The sequence below is a fragment of the Panthera onca genome, chromosome F1 (assembly GCF_046562875.1).
Source record: "Panthera onca isolate mPanOnc1 chromosome F1, mPanOnc1 haplotype 2, whole genome shotgun sequence".
Taxonomy (NCBI): domain Eukaryota; kingdom Metazoa; phylum Chordata; class Mammalia; order Carnivora; family Felidae; genus Panthera; species Panthera onca.
The window spans coordinates 588,223-603,730 of NC_138355.1; the positions used below are offsets into that span (position 1 = coordinate 588,223).

At 41.0% G+C, this 15,508-nt stretch overlaps 1 long non-coding RNA gene across 1 annotated transcript; it reads right to left on the reverse strand.

Moving 5' to 3' along the window:
* Positions 1-358: 358 nt before the first annotated feature.
* LOC145713327 (uncharacterized) lies at positions 359-12,880 on the reverse strand. Its single transcript, XR_014136391.1, has 4 exons — positions 12,842-12,880; positions 8,217-8,289; positions 729-858; positions 359-420 (listed from the first exon to the last, which is right to left on the reverse strand). It is a non-coding gene; the product is annotated as an uncharacterized LOC145713327 (long non-coding RNA).
* Between the last annotated feature and the right edge of the window lie 2,628 nt (positions 12,881-15,508).

Here is a 15,508-nt window from a genome sequence, read left to right on the forward strand (position 1 = left end):
TATGCATAACCAAGAGGTGGGTATTGGTGCCATTTTTAGGAACGAGGTCATTGACCTTGAGGCAAGTTTTTCCAAGATCCCACAGCTAGGAAGTGACGGAACCAAGATGCTAGCATGTCTTTGATTTCAAATACAGCACTTGTAGCATTATGCAGCAGCTGCCTGGGCCTAAGAGATCAGGACTTTTTTACCTCCTTCCCTAGTTGTCACCTTAGAATACGTCATCATTACTTTACTTATATTACTACAAATATGACTGCGATGTTATTTTAGTCATTCAAAAGTCAAAGTCAACGCATCTCTTGGATGTTTTAACATCACTCCATGCCTATACTCAAAAATAAGAAGAAGAAAGTACCTCAGGAAGAGAAGGTGATTCTACATCTTCCTCTTTTCCTAATTTTATTGCTGACATGATATCTACAGAATAGGGTCACAGATAAATTAATGAAAATATGTGTTACTATGAATTTTAAACACATACCCAAGTCTATCTCCATTCATGAATATTTCAATAAAATAAAAGCAATAGCAGAAAAATGTTCAGGGGGTTCACGATTTTCCGCAAGTAAAAGGGGGTAGTACTTGGGATACTTCTAAAGAAAGATAGCAACAGAAAAATACCTTCACGAAAAAAGGATAATATATTTGGATCTACATACTTCCAGAGTTTTTTCATACTAGCATTTAATCATAGGAAAACAACTCACAGATATTCACTAGCTTACCGCTTCTGTAATTTTTATGCACTCCACCAGCAGAAGTCAAACTGTCATTAACTGCTTGCTCTGGTGGCACATTTTCAATAATACCAACACCATCTTCTTTTGCTTCCATTGCTGACTTTGATGTTCCTTCCTAGAAAAACAGCACAAAACAAAAACCCAACTTCAGAAAAATATCACATTGATTCATTTGGTCATTCACTCACCCACTCAAAAAGACAAGCACATACTGTATCTGTCAAGTCATAGCCACGATCTGGGGAAGACCTGGAAATATAAATAAAAGACAGAGTCTGTTCTATATGCTAGTAGCAGTAGAGATTCATGAAAACAGGTAAGGACAGAAAAATAACATCCACTAGTTCTGCAAGGGAAGTGAATAACATACAGTGAACGCACAAAGGAGAAAAGACTTACATTTGGGAAGCTCAGGAAATGCTGGGAAGATAGGGCTGTATCTTAAAAGATAGACAAAGTGCACAGGGAGGGTGTGAAGGGCATTCTATAATGGCAAAAGAATCAAGTATGAAATAATATAGTAAGTGACAACACCTATGCAATATGGCAAAACTGGAACAGAGTTATTGGGAATGGGATAGATAGAGAGATATTACTAGAACATCAGGACGAAACAAACAAAAAAAAAAAGAGCAGTGTTATGATAGAACATGAATTTTCACCTTCAGGTAATGGGGATCCATTGAATAAGCAGAGGAGTGACATCGTCACAAGTATATTTTAGAAAGGTCACTCTGGCAGCCATGTAGGACAAACGTAAAGGAAGCAAAACCAGAAGAGTACTGCAAAATTATAGGTGAGTGAGTGAATTACAGGAATAACATATGAAAAATGGTAAGCAGGTACAAAATATCGAATGTGGTGACTGACTGGATACGGTGATTTCAGGGAAGTTCGGAGTCCAGGACATTTCCTGTTCCAGGGCTGCTATTTATTAGGTTAGGGAACACAAATGACAGAGCAGATTACAAAGAGTCAGGGAAGAGGAAAGGGAATGGGTCAAAAACAATGTCTTTAAACTAAGGCATATTAAATTAAAAGTACCCGGGGACTTCCAAAGAAAATGTTAGGGCCGCCTGAATGCCTCATTCAGTTAGCACCTGACTCTTGATTTTGGCTCAGGTCATGATCTTGCAGTTCATGGGTTCAAGCCCCCCATCTGGTTTTGCGCTTACAGTGCAGGGTCTACTTGGGATTTTCTCTCTCTCCCTCTGTCCCTTTTCGCCTCCCCACTTATGCTCTCTCTGTCTCTCTCTACAATTAATAAATGAATAAACTTTAAAAAAAGGAAAAGAGAGAAAATTCAGATCAATACACTTCCTGTAATAAAAGCCCATCGTAAATATCTATAAAACATATTAAACTGATATAATAATGCAAACCTACACAGAAGTGTGAAATTGTGAAAAGGAAAATAAAAGGAGGCAGGAGGAGGAAAGATGGCAGAGGAGAGTGATCAGAATTTCCCTTGACCCTCAAACACAGCAGTATTGAGGTCACAACACTTGGAATACCAGGAATACAGGCTGCAGAGGGACAGAAAAATCTCCACAGGTGCAAAGACACAGCTTGGCGGGACAGAAGGGTGTGTATGCGGATTGGGAGAAATAAAATGGTACGCATAGGCATGGAGTAGGGGAAACCCTTTGGTGGAGAAACGAAAGGAAGGTAGAGAGAGAGGCTGTGGGAAGTGTATTTGGATATGAGAAAACCTGTCCGGACCACAGACCAAGGAGAGGTCCAGAGAGCCAGTTTCTACTTTGCAAAACAGCCTTAGAGGCTAAAAAACAGAATTTTCAAGGTTGCCAGACTTTCTCTAGAAAAGAGCTGCAACCTCCCATGCCTGGTGGGGAGGGAGCCGCCCCTAGGCTCTCAGTGAAACACTGGGAGAGAACACCTTGAGTATGGTGTAAAGGGGAGGTATTGCCCTGCCCAAGGGAAAAAGACTCTGCAGGCATGAGCCAGAGACCCTTTGTCAACTGGGCAGAGTGGTCCTACTCCAAAACCAGGTCTGAGTAAAGCGGGATCCTATAGGGTTTTGAATCCCAGCTCAGTGCTCAGGGAGCACAGAAGAATTTGCAGCAAGAGGAGCCAGGCCCCCAGGATATTCTGTGAGGATGGCCTAAACAGTGAGCTTTGAGACACCTCGTGTGGTCAGGAGAGATTGGGGTGTCGCCATTTCTCTCTCCATGACCAACATCGTGGGGCTTCAGGAAACGGACAGTGAGATTCACTGGAGGCAGGCCAATTACACAAAACCCTGCCTCTTTGTGCCTCATAACTGCTCTCTGTGGGAGTTAGACTGACACTGATGGGACCAGACAGCCCCTCCTCTAGACCAGCACAGCCACCAGTACCAGGTACCAATAGACAATTCTCCTCTGGTTTTCTACCTTTGTTTGTCTGTTCTCATTTGAATTATTATTCTTTTTATCTTTTTATTCTCTGTCTTAATGTTTATTTCTTTATTTTGAGAGAGAAAGTGAGTGATCAAGCAGGAGAGGTACAGAGAAAGGGAGAGAGAAAGAATCCGATCAAGATCCATGCTCTCACTGCAGAGCCTGATGGGGGTTAAGAACCTACGTACAGCGAAACATGACGTGAGCCAAATTCAAGAGTCGGACGCTTCACCAACTGAGCCACCCAGGCGCCCATCATTTCTTTAGTTTGCTTTCCCTTTCTTCTCTTTCCCCTTTTTTCTCTTTCTACTCTCCTCTTTCCTATTCTCCCTTCGGAAACAGCCTAGTAGTCTCGAGTTGATGTGGGGCAAAGCTAACTGTATATTATATATATATATATATATATATATATATATATATATATATATATATATATAATTTCCTTTCTTGCTGTGTTCTGGTTTTTGGTTTGTTTGTGCAATTTCTCTATACTTTTCTAGATCTCCTTCTTAATTTTCCTCCCTCACTTCCTGGATGAACTCTAGCTCCTTTGAGGCACTTCCTGGTCTTTTTTTCCACTCCAGTCATTTCTCTTTCTGTTTGGGCTAAGGATTCTTCACCACATTCTTCTCCTTTTTTCCAGGATTACTTCAACAAACAAATCAAAGCACACCTGGTGGAAGGCCCAAACCACCATTCCAAGTAGCGAGAACAGCAGCCAAAGACGCACCGAAAGAGTACACACAACATACTCCAAAAATATTTGTTCAACTGCCAGGCCCTGGACACAGTAGGAGCTCTTTTTAATATAGTAGTACTCGCAGGTGTGGGACACAGAACAAGCTATTAAAACACATAAAGGGCAGGAATCTAGCCAGAACAACGAAATCGAAGACTTCTCCTCAAAAAAAATTCCGGAAAGAAAGGACTTCCAGAGAAAGGCTCAAAAGAGACAGAAACCATATATGTGAGCACATTTTTGGAATGACACTCATAAGATGCATAGTTACGCTTGAAACCACGCATAGAAGACAGCAGACAATCTACTGCTTCAGAGATCAAGGACCTAAAGAATCATCACGATGAATGCTGAAAATGGTGTAAAGGAGATACAAAGTAACCTAGATGCAGTGACAGCAAGGATGGGAGAAGCAGCAGACAGCATCGGTGAAACAGAAGATACAATTGTGGACAAAGATGAAGCAGGGAAAGGAAAGAAAGGAAATTATAGACCACGAGTCAGGTACTAGAGACCTATGTGATTCGGTGAGATGAAATATTAGCCAGATCCTAGGAGTCCCAGAAGAAGAAGAGTGAGAGAAAGGGGCAGAAGGGTTTTTTTGAACAACTTATAGCTGAGAGCTTCCCTCATCAGCGGAAGGAAACGGGCATCCGAGTCCTGGTGGCACAGAGAATTCCCTTCCAAGTCAACAAAACCAGGCCAACACCACGACATGTCATAACAAAACCGGAAGAATACAAAGATAAGGAGAGAATTCTGAAAGCAGCTAGGGACAAACGGGTCTTAATCGACAAGGGAAGACACATAAGGGTAGCAGCAGACCTGTCCAAAGAAACTTGGCAGGGCAGAAGGGAGGGGTAGGAAACGGTCAATGTGCTGAATGGGAACATCTGCGGCGAAGAATCCCTTCCCAGGCAAGGCTGACATTTAGAACAGAAAGAGAGAGAAAGGCTTTCCCAGACAAACAAAACCTAATGGAGTTCATGACCACTAAACCAGCCCTGCGGGAGATCCTAACGGGCGACTCTGTGAGTGGAAAGCAGCAGAGACTACAAAGGACCAGAGGCCTCACCAAAAGCATGAAACCTTCAGATAACACAATGACACTAAATCCATATCTTTAACTAATCACTCTGAATGGGAATGGACTCAATGCCGCAATCAAAAGACACAGGGAATCAGAATGGGTAAAACACAAAACAAAACCAAACAACAAGATCCATCTATATGTTGTCAACAAGACACTGATTTTAGACCCCAGGACACCTCCAGGTTCAAAGTGAAGGTATGGGGAACCACCTATCATGCTACTAGAAGTCAAAAGAAAGCTGGAGTCGCCACACTTCCACCAGACAGACTAGATTTTAAACCAGAGACTGTAGTAACAGATTCAGAAGGGCATTGGATCATAATTAAGGGGTCTATCCATCAAGAGGAGCTAACAATTGCAAGTGTTTATGCCCCCAAAGTGAAACGCCCACACATATGAATCGATTACTCACAAACATGATTAAATGTATACATACAAATACCATGATTGTAGACGACTTTAAGACTCCACTCATGGCAAAAGGCGGATCGTCAAGGCAGAAAATCAGTAAGGAAACACAGATCCAATGTGTCATTGGACCAGATGTATTCAGATATACATAGATATATATTGGCCTCATATATATACATTTATATACATGGATATCAACACCGATATATTAAGATCTTTTCATCCAACAGCAGTAGAACGCACATTCTTCTTAAGTGCACATAGAACATTCTCCAATGTCTCCAAGTGACATCCTGGGTCACAAAACAGCCCTCCACAAATATAAAAGGACTGAGATCATACCTTGCATATTGTCAGATCACAACAACGAGCACTTGCTCATTCTTTCTCTCTCTCCCTCCCTTTCCAAGAGAAATGCAAACATTTCAAAAACATTTATCTCAGCCCCTTCCAAGAAAGAGAAAAACAAGAATAATAAACCTTGTGGGGCAACGAGCCCTGGATGGAAACCACACACAGACAGTAGAATTCCATAACCAATATGTTGACAATGGAGTTGACAGACAGTGATGTACTAAAAGAACAGACACTAAAGAAATAGTTTCTGCAAGGACAAATTAGGGTAGGGGTAAACCATTAAAAACGAGCCCGGTGCGGGGAACACATATGTGGCACAGTCAGTTCAGCATCCACCTTCAGCTCATGAGTCATGATCTCACGGTTTGTGGTTATCAGCCCCACGTTGAGCTCTGTGTTGACAGCTCGGAGCCTGCAGCCTGCTTTGGATTCTGTGTGTCTCTCTGTCTCTGCCCCTACCCCGCTTGCACTCTGTGTCTCTCTCTGTCTCAAAAATAAATAAACTTTGAAAAAAAATTAAAAATACCGTAATAAGCATGGGTTGAGAAGAGGGAAAAAGGAAAAAACAAAACAAAACAAAACAAAACAAATGACCAATCAATCAAGCATGAGCTTAAGACAAAAAAGAAAAGGAAAAATGTGAGCCAAAGAAGGTAAGTGGAAACAACATACATTTTTCAACAGGTACATAAGTAGGATTGGGAATATACTATGAAAAATAGTCCCTTTTAAACCTTTTAAAGATATATGTCTTTATATATGTGTGATATACATATATATATATATATATATATATATATATATATATATATGTGTGTGTGTGTGTGTGTACGTATAGGTGTACATAAATATGTATACATATAAGTGTGTATTTATATATAAGTGTAAATATATGTGTATATATGTGTATATTATATATATCTCTACCTATATCTATCTATATCTATCTATCTATCTATCTATCTATCTATCTATATCCATATCCATCTATGTATCTATGTATATAATATTTATGTAAAAGAGAGGCTTTGATTCACAGTATATCCCTAATAATACTGACTCTTATCACTCTACAGTTATCTGGTTATAAATACTGTAATAAAGAATTTAATTTTTTTCACTATAAATAAATTGTTCAATTCCTGGCATCTATCGCTTCCGAAAAGCTAGAAATTATTACTAGACTAACAAAAGAACAGAAAAAGAGAGGTTCCTAACACGTCAACATTCACTATGGAGAAAGAATTGGGAATGAGAATTCTAGGAAGAAATGGGAACATTTAAAGGATGTAGGTAATGGGACACAGATGGGGTTCAACCAACAAAGGCTGACGACTTTTTCCCTGCACTTCTAAGCTCACAATGGGAGGATACTAAAAATATACTGTAACCTTCTTTCTTATGTAACTCCTGATTGCCTCAATAGGATTCATTTGCGTGTATACATGTTAAACACTAAAACGGAATATAAACTGAAGCCTGACTTTTTAAATTCACATATTTAATTGTGATATATCATGCGTATTTTGTTACTTTTCAAACTCCATTCTACGGAATTCCATTTCCCTACTCATGTGTTCACATTCAAAAACCATGACATTGCTTCTTCCAAGCAAGACTTTATTTTAGGAGCTCCAGGAGTCAAACCAGTGCGTTTCCTAACCTCCAGGAGCTTATCATGATTTAGGGGCTTTGAAATGAATACTGAAATAAATATCAGATGTCTGAAACTTTAAATTTTAGAATCTGACACAAGGACTAGGAGGAGATAGTGTTCAAAGCTAGAATGGGCAAGATTTCTGAAATTAGAAATTTGACACCTTGGCTATGAAGAGCCTCTGCCCATAGAGCTACTCTTTTCAGCAAAATACGTATTCTTCGGGGAGATGCACAATTTTAACTTACTCTTCATGGAGTTATTTCAAAACTACAGGGGAACACCTTTGTAAGGTAAATGTTGAGAAATAATGTAAACATCTAAATTTCTACATTTTCTAATATGGTTTTATTCTAAATGTAGAACAAAGGATAGAGCCAAAGGAAAATCCTGTATCTCACCAAAATAAAACTTGCCCGGGGCGGGGGGCAACCTACAATAGATACTTGGACCCAATCACGTTTCATTTAGGCGTGAGTATTATCAGTCATGTTACGATCACAGTAAGAATCCTTATCCTTAAGCAAACGTCATATTGCCTCCATTGTGGGAAAGCTTGTCCCAATATAATTTGACGGTCATTATATATTTTCCAGCCCATTCTTTTATCAGCCTCCACCTGTAGGATTTACCAAAGTACAACAAAACAAAACAAAACATTCAACGCGTCATGTATCTGTAAAGTGGTTTGTTCTTGCCAACTTTCCATGACACACATAAAATGATGATACACAGGCTCCTCTTAAATTTTCAGAGTGAATAAGGGAGAAAACTCAATTCAGAGCAGGAAAGTGAGTTTCACAGGAGGGTACTTTACCTTGGTACCAAAATCTAAGTCTTGGCTAGATGAGGTAGACCATGAATCGTCAGGACCAGGTTTGTCGGAAAGCCTTTAGAGCAAAAAAATACAACAAACACATGTTCATTCATTTAAAAACAAAATTTAAAAAAGTTAAGGGAAAGGTCACCTATCTGTTTATTCCACGAAGTTTCTTGGTATAATGAAAAGTTGGCCTCTGGTTTTGTCATTAAGTTTTATTTTAATTCCGGTAATAGGAACATCCAGAGTTATAGTAGTTTAAGTTGTACAAAATAGTGATTCACCAACTCCATACTCACCCCGTGCTCATCATGACAAGGGCACTCCTTCATCCCCATCATCTCTTTCACCCCTCCCACCACTCACCTCCTCTCCACAACCATCCGTTTCTTCTCTGCAGGTAAGAGCCTATTTCTTGGTTTGTCTCCCCTTTTGTTTCCTCCCTTTGCTCGTTTGTTGCTTCTTAAGGGCTACATGAGTAAAATCATATGGTATTTGTCTTTCCCTGACTTTGCTTACCATACTACCCTCAGGCTCCATCCAGGTGATTGCAAATGGCAAGATTGCATTGTTTTATGGTTGAGTAATATTACAGTGTGTGTGTGTGTGCATGTGTGTGTGCGTGTGTGTGTGTGTGTGTGTGTGTGTGTGTGTGGATATACATATACACACACACATACATTCATATAGGGCTTCTTCTTCGTTCACTCAGCTGTCAATGGACGCTTGCGCTGGCTGTTGGAAATAATGCCGCAATAAACACAGGAGTGCGTGTGTCCCGTGGAATTCTTGTTTTTGTATTCTCTTGGGTAGTATCCAGTAGTGCAATTACTGGATCATAGGAGAGTTCTGTTTTTAATTTTTTGAGGAACCTGCATACTGTTTTCCACAGGGGCCGCACCCATTTGCATTTCCACCAACGGTGCAAGAGGTTTCCTTAGTCTCCACATCCTCGCAAACACTTGCTTCTTGTGTCTTGGAGTGTAGCCATTCTGACAGGTGTGACGTGGTATCTCGTTGTAGTTTGGGGGAGCATCTTTTCATGTGTCTGTTGACCATCTGTATGTTGTCATTGGAAAAGTGTCTGGTTATGTGTACTGCTCATTTGTAAACTGGGCTTTTTTGGAGGGGGGTGATGTTGACATGAATCAAGTTTTTAGACATTGTGAACACTAACCCTTTACTGGATTTGCCAAATATTTCCAAATTTGTTCTCCCATTCCAGAGGTTGCCTTTCAGTTTTGACTCTTTCCTTTACTGTGCAAAAGCTTTGTAGGTTGAAGTAGTCCTCAAACTTTATTCTTGTTTTATTTCCCTTGGCTCAAGAGACATAAATAGTAAAATGTTGCTACAGCCAAAGTTACAGAAATGACGGCCTGTGCTCTCTTCAAGGATTTTTTTTTTTTTTTATGGTTTCAAGCCTCACACTTAGGTCTTTAATTCATTTTGAGTTTATTTGTGTGTATGGTACAGAAATTGGTCCAGGTTCATTCTTTGGCATGTGGCTTGTCCAGTTGTCCCAACACCATTTGGCGAAGAGACTGCCTTTTCCCCACTGGATAGTCTTTCCTGTTTGTGGAAGATGAACTGACCATACAGTGGTGGATTGATGCCTGGGTTTGCGGTTCTATTCCACTGAGCAATGAGGCTATTTTGTACGCCAGTACCCACAATACTGTTTGGATACCACACACACACAAACACACACGCAGACACACACACACAATGAAATATTACGCAGCTCTAAATGAGAATGAGATCCTGCTACCTGCAACATCATGGATGTACCTAGATGGCATGAGGATAAGTGAAATAAGTCAGACAGAGAAAGACAAATCCTCTATGATTTCACTTCTGTGTAGAATGTAAAAAGGGGAATCAATGAACAAACAGAGCAAAAGCAGAAACACACCCATAAATGCAGAGATTTGACTCTTGCCAGAAGGGAGGGGAGGTGGGGGGATGGACAAAATGGGGGAAGGGGAGAGGGAAGTTCAGGGTTCCAGTTATAGAATGAATAAATCACAAGGCTCAAAGGTACAGCATAGGGAATCTAGCCTGTGGTATCGTAATAGCCTCATACATTAACAGATGGGAGCTACGCTTATGGCGATCACGGTGAAACATCCAGAGTTGTTGCATCACATATTACATTGTGTGTCACGTAGACCTCCGTTTAAGTAAACGTATCGAAGTTTAGGTTTCTATGTTATGAGTGGTAGTACTAACTAGAGATTGAAAGACTCAAAGTTCCCAAGGCCAACTTTGTTCCCACACTGGTCTTGCCTTACTTAGGTCCATAATAACTAGCAAGACACTCCAAGCCTTCAGGGGCATTCAGCTACCCAAGGAGGGAGACTGTGATCAAAATGGTCCTGGTAGTTGTGCCTCTATTTCTCTATACGCTGCCTGAATATTTTCTTCCCTATGAGCTCCCACTCCTACATCACTCTTCAGCACGGTTCTGTGGCATTCCCCAACCTTTCAATCTGTAGCCTATGAAGCCATACACTCCTACAACAAGGATGGGCTCCAATGACCGAGGGTAGGGACCATGTCCTGCTCCTGGAGAACAAGCGAATTGGGAGCCTCACTCATCCACACAGTCACCTCAACATAGGCATGTTATCACCGATCCAGATGAAGCTCCCTTGCTGATTTCACAAGTCAGACCTACCCCTGCCCAGCCCTACAAGTACATGGGAAGGGCATCACAGATTTAGGAAAAGAGGTGGAGTGAGGAGACAGCTTGCCTTGGGCCATACATCTCTGATGTTCGGAATCTTCACCCCCACCCCCAATTCCTTGAGAGGATCTAAGCTATCCTCCCTCAGTTGGGGTGGAAGTAGGGGATATCATATTTCTATCTGCTGTAAACAGACTCTTCCCAGAAGCTCAAATGATTTTTAATCTCTCTCATCAGAAAATCTGAGGTATGCTCGCACCTTTAATGAAACCAACACACACAAAAGCAGAAAACTGATCACGACCCTCTTGAACTCTCTATTTGAATATGCCTTTCTAAACAACTCCCCTAATCCTGGGTCCTTCATTCCTGTCATTCACCTTTATCTCACTTGGCATAACCCCCCAAATTCTGACATCTTTTCTCAAACTCGTATTCCTAACCAACTCAGTGTTGTTCTCCTTGAAACCTGGTCTCCTCTGCTAATTCGATTCTTACCCTCCTTCACTCTATTCATTAGACCCACTCCCCAGCCTTCTATTATTAAAACAGTTGCGTGCAAGATCAAGACAAAAAAGAAGGAAGGAAAGAAAGAAAGAAAACCAGAATTTAAATCGCATTTCTGTCACTTATCATATCCAAATAGGTCACTTCAATCTCTTTTGAGTTTCCAATTCTCCAGGGAAACAACCATTGGGCAAGGAGGTGAAACATAGGTTGACGGACCAGAGGGTGTTTTGAGGAATTAATCTCTGAGGTTCCCTAAATCTGGAGACTCTAAGTGCTTTTGATTTGGCCTCTGGAATAATGGAGAGTCCTTAAATGGCAGAAGTAGGGAAATTATTGGAAAAAAAAAAGAAGAAATACCAAGGAAAAAAGAGAAGAAAGTCAAAAGGCAAAAACACAGAACAAAAAGTCATTGGAAAAAAAAAAAATCCAAAAAAACCCGAAAAGATTCCTAGAACTAGACAAGGATACTAGCCCAAAGGGAAACCAGCCTGGGAACTTAGGCAACAGAGAATCATATAGCAATATCCTCGAAATAGAGAGTGAGTTTAGTTAATGTAACATGGTCTACAACTAAATATCCTTCCCTTACAGAAAACTCATTTGTCTCAAGAAGAGGGGATATCACTACATGTAAGGAGTTGCCTGATGACATCTTGCTTTTTATGGAAAAGCCTTGACACCATGGCCATAGCTGACAACCACCCTAAAATCTCGGATGGTAAAAACAAGGGACTAGTTACCACTGCACTAATGACTTTGGTTGGCACTAGTGGTCAAATATATGAGGCCAAATGCTTGGACTAACCTGGGTTCTTAAGCAAACCCTAAATTAGTGTTCCGACATCATTACCTTTGACATTCTGAGTTGATCTGCCCTAGGATCTGTATCCTCATCTCAGTGCTGCTGAGGAACCAGGGAATGGATGTGGAAGCTTCACGGGCTGATGGGCAAAGCCCCTCAGCTACCCGTTAACTATGGAATCATGGTCGAGTCGTCAACCTCCCTGAACCACAGTTGCCAAAGTAATAAAATGTAGGCTACAACAGCACAGCTACTTGGCAAAGCTATACAATGACTATATAACTGAACAGATGTTACCCATAGGATATAGTGTCTGGTCCAGTGTAGAACACGCAACAACTGCTTTTGTTCTCTGCGTTCCCTTAGGAGACACATAATTTTCAGTTCATTCATTCCCTTCCCTTTCCTTTCATTATCCGTTTCATTTCATTTCATTCCTTTATACTTTAAGAGTGAGTGCCCACAGAAGTCGGGAAAGATATCCTAAGGAGGCTGTGAGCGCAAAACCCGACGGGGGGCTTGAACTCACAAACCTGAGTTGAAATCAAGAGTCACACCCTTAACCGACTGAGCCACCCGGGTGCCCCAGCAAATGTCATTTTTACAAATCCATAAATATCCTACCTGGCTATAGAATCTTCCTCAGCATTCTTATCTGCTCCTAAAGATGAAAGCAAAATACATGTTAAATCAACAATCGAAAAATAGAGGAAAATTACAAGTGTACGGCTTATGATTTGTTAAAAAGTATTGCTTTGGGACCACACCTGGAAACCACACTACACTGAATGGTAATTATACCATTCGTAGGCTTAAAGCACTAAGAAATCTTACTTTCTCCTCTATATTGACCAAGAGCAAGAATGGGTTTTATCAGAATTTGACACCTACAGGGGGACTGATGTTTACAATGGCCATCACTGACCGACACTGTGACACTGGAGGAAACTGGTATCGTTAGGAGAATGATTATCATGAGCTGACAATGTCAGACTGAAACTAGCATGATTTTTCTGGACTTTCAGTACTAGAGGAGTTGAAAGAGAGTATCTTTGTTTTGCTGTAACACGGCAGAACCTCCCCAGCTCTTCAACAGACACTCTTCAGTTTTAGGAGGAAACACCCCCTCACAAAGTGTGCTCTATAGCTATTGTACTTTGCAGCATGGCCAAACCATAGCAAACAGACTCTCCCTCGTCTTATTTCCAATGGCAACGTAAGAAGGAAAGATTTGGCATTCCACTTTGATATAGTTCTAACCTCTTGAGGCTGTCTCCTTCCATTGCTAGAGAGTCTATCTAGACCCACCGCACATCACAGAGGAGGATGATCCCAATGTGAGTGCTCTGTAGTGGTTCATGAGGTCATTTTTCTCAACCCTCCCCATTAGGTGACACACATCTAGAGAAATCATACTTTTTGTCATGGAAGGCAGAGGTCATCAGATCCTCTACTGATGAGCAACTAAACAAAACAAAGGGCAAAGAATATCTTGAATGCCTACATTCAATTACCAGGATATTTTCACTTTCTAAACATTCAAAGACATCCACTCTATGATTCTAACTACATGACACCTGGAAAGAGCAAGGCTATGGAGCTAAGGGTTGGGGTGAATGTAGGGAGAAACGGGCACAGCACAGAGGACTTTTCAGGCAGTGGAACTCTTTCACACGGTACCACAAAGGTGGATTCACATCATTACACCTTTGTTAAGACTCATAGAATGTATAACACCAAGGCTGAACACTAATGCAAATTAGAGACTTGGCCTCCAAATGAAGAGTTCGTGTCCAGAGAAAATGCACCACTGTTGTCAGGGTGCCTGGGTGGCTCAGTTGGTTCAGCGTCCAACTCTGGATCTGAGCTCAGGTCATGATCTCACAGTTCATGGGATCAAGTCCTGCATCAGGCTCTGGGCTGACAGCACAGGATTCTTTCCCCCCTCTCCCTCTGCCCCTTGGCTGCTCACACGCATGCATGCTCTCTCGCTCAAAACTCAACCAAGGAACTGAAAAAAAAAAATTCCTACTCAAAATGGACCACTGTCGTGCAAGATGTTAACAACAGGGGAGGCTAGGCGTGTACGGGAGCATGGTATGGTATATGGAGACTCTGTACTTCCTATTATATTTTGCTGTGAACTTAAAACTGATGTAAAACATCAGGCTTACTAAATGTATGAAACAACAAAAACAACAAAATATGGTTTCCATTGAAGCTACTCTTAGCATATACTAACTCATGATACAGTCACCTTGAACATTAAAATAGAGATCAAAGTAACACAATAGGGGTACTGTCTCCCATTTGGAAGTGTATGAAAATGCATAAACAAAACACAAAAATACAACAGTTATTTGTATACTTAGGCAACAAAACAATTGATGAATATGATCCAAAATCTTATACCTATAAACAGGGGTTCAGCACCATAGGAATCAAACCTGGGTTTTCCATATAATTACGAGATTTTCATTCTAATTTTAAATCAAAAATCATTATGTTGATCATACCTCAGAATCATAATGAAAGCTTAATCACATAAAAAAAAGAGATTATAATGACCTCATATTGCCCTAGTAATTTTTATACAAATACCTACTTCATATGGATGATGAAACTGAAACCAGTACCATGGTAACCATCATGTTACTTGCTAGTAAAACAAAATTTGAAGACACCACCAAAAATGACGTCAGGGCTATAATTCCTATGCAGAACAGATTTCATCCAGCAGGCCAAAGATGGCTACCCTCAGAACATCCTACTTGAATGACTGGCCCTTGGTTGTTCCCTGGGATCTTGGATTTAAGGAGGGTTCCCACCATTCCCTAGCTGGTTAAGAGTGGTTCACTGTGCCTAAGTGCTGGTACAAGCAATGTCCTTAAGGCTGTACACTTGATTTCCTTGGTGGAAACCTGGAATTTTGGGACATGCTAAGGAGAAGATGCCTATGTGATTAGCATTTGATGAAAACCTCGGGCACTGAGTATCCATAAGCCTCGTACTGGCAGACAACATTTCACTTGTGCTGTCCTAATTTCATGATGGAGGAATTTAGCACATCCTGCTAACTCCATAGAGAAAGGATTGCTGGAAGCCTGCGCTTGGTTTCCTCTGGCCTTCACCCCATGCACCATTGCTCGGTGCTCATTGGCCTTTCTAGCCTGTCCCCATACCAAGCCACACGCATGACTACAACTATATGCTGAGTCCTGTGAGCTCTTCTAGTGAATAATCAAATCTGGGTGTCATTGGGATGCCTCTAACACAACTGCATTATATGGA